The following is a 2,024-nucleotide window of genomic DNA, read 5'->3' as shown; positions in this document are numbered from 1 at the left end:
ATGGATGAGAAATGCACAGTTCCTTCTTGCCTTAACTTTGGTTACGATTAAGATTTGTAATAATTCATGTGTGCTATTATTCATAGAATTCAGTGACGAGCAATTTAATTCATAGTTTTATATTATTTACAATATCTATTCAATTTTGCAATTATATTTAGTTTTTTTTAAATTTATAATATAAAATTAATAAAACACTTAGAGATATCTATTTAATTTATACATTGTAATAATCTTCTTATATAACAATTTAAATATGTATACTACTTTACACTATCGTACTCTTATTGACGAACTGTTTTAAGCGTATAGCACTACCCCTTGTCTTAAATAAAACTGTACGCCTTTGTGGCTACAATTGCGTTCTCACACTCTTGCCATTTCCGCTCTTGCCGCAGCTTGCAGTATAGGAGTAGGCAGGCGATTCCATAACTAGCGGATGGCATATCTCATATACAGGAACTTTTAAACTAGATTTTCGGACCCCTAAGCTACTAGTTGAGCTTGAGCTGGGTCCAAACGAACGTCACCTGGGATCGTTGCTCATCTCTGAGTGGTGCATTTCGCTCTCGTCACCAAATGAATGAGTTGCTGCGCTCGGCGTTATGCTAGGTGTTCGTGCACGTATTCTTATAGCGGACATATCTGAACCACGTCGTGAGGTTTTCAATGATACGCTTTGTTTGGAGCAGAAACACCGACATATAATGCGTTTGAATGCAAAACGAAAATCCTTTGAAAATAGTGCATAGATCATAGGATTTACAGCTGAATTACAGTAGCCCAACCAAAAGAGTACTGAGAAAAGTAATGGATCTATACAATCCTGACAGAAGGGTCGTATAATATATATGGTGAAAAATGGTAACCAGCATAAAATGAAGAGGCCTACAATGATTGCTAGAGTTTTTGCTGCTTTCGTTTCCATGCGAAAACGTTTCACTTGCGCTTTGATATTACGTCGCCCCATTTTTTTGTTGGGTCGATTTTGTGACTGCTCCTGTGATTGATTGCCACAGTCGCTAGTGTTCGATTGCCGACGCGATATGTCAGTCATGCTTTTGCCCACTTGCAAGTAACAATTATTACTATGATGTTTACGAAAAAGTTGCGTTTCAGTGGTTTCACGCCCATTCGCTGTATTATAGTGTACAGCGAATAACACATTGCCCGTATTGGAAGGGCGATGTTCATGTGCCGCGGTTTCGTTAGCTAATTCATTGATATTCTCAGTCGATGGATACGACACGGAAATTTTTATTTTGTCATGATGATGAGTGCGACGCGTTGCATATTTCGAGAGACGTTCCGGTGACGGTGTACCCAATGTGGTTGTGGTGCTTTGCGTGCTGCCATTGCTATGTGTAGAATCATGTTGATTAGAGCCACGACCACGGTGTATACGCAGTGTAAGACGCTGCTCTTCAAAACGCGAACCAATACCTTTGGAGCCTAAATGGAAGGGAAAACAAAGGTATGTAAATGAAAAATATAATCATTTATGTATGACGTATGAGCAAATAACGTATTGCTGTCATATAACAACTAACTTTAGTTCTTTTCAAATAAATCAATTGTATTTATCGGTATTGCTTACTTTAACTACTTTAAATGAATGTTAACATATTTTGAAAGGCATCTTTCCTAAAATTCTCTATTATATTATTTTGAGAAGGCACATACCACAGAATGCTATACAGGAGTTGCTTAAATACACACGAATTACAGTCATTTATGTTCGTTTAGCGATGAAGTTAAAAATAGACATTTTCATGAGGGGTTCACAAAACTTTTGGAAAAGTTTTAGACACGTACGTTTTTGTTTTTGTACGCATATATGTACGTACTTTTATTAAATAATTAATACATTTCAAGCCTATGTGGGGCAAAACTGCTTTTAAGAACATTGCGGCTACACTTGAAAACAAAATAATATGAATAGAGTGTATTAAATAGAATTAAATTACTGTTATTTATTGAAATTTATTTTATTTATTAAGAATTTAAAACTATCTTTCTTTATT

General features: G+C 35.8%; 1 pseudogene; it reads right to left on the bottom strand.

Annotated features, from left to right (window-relative positions):
• Positions 1–240: 240 nt before the first annotated feature.
• On the bottom strand, positions 241–1,495 carry LOC119676856 (annotated as a pseudogene).
• Between the last annotated feature and the right edge of the window lie 529 nt (positions 1,496–2,024).

This window comes from Teleopsis dalmanni, chromosome 2, assembly GCF_002237135.1.
Source record: "Teleopsis dalmanni isolate 2A chromosome 2, ASM223713v2, whole genome shotgun sequence".
In the NCBI taxonomy this organism is placed as follows: Eukaryota; Metazoa; Arthropoda; class Insecta; order Diptera; family Diopsidae; genus Teleopsis; species Teleopsis dalmanni.
This window is presented reverse-complemented; position numbering and strand designations above follow the sequence as displayed.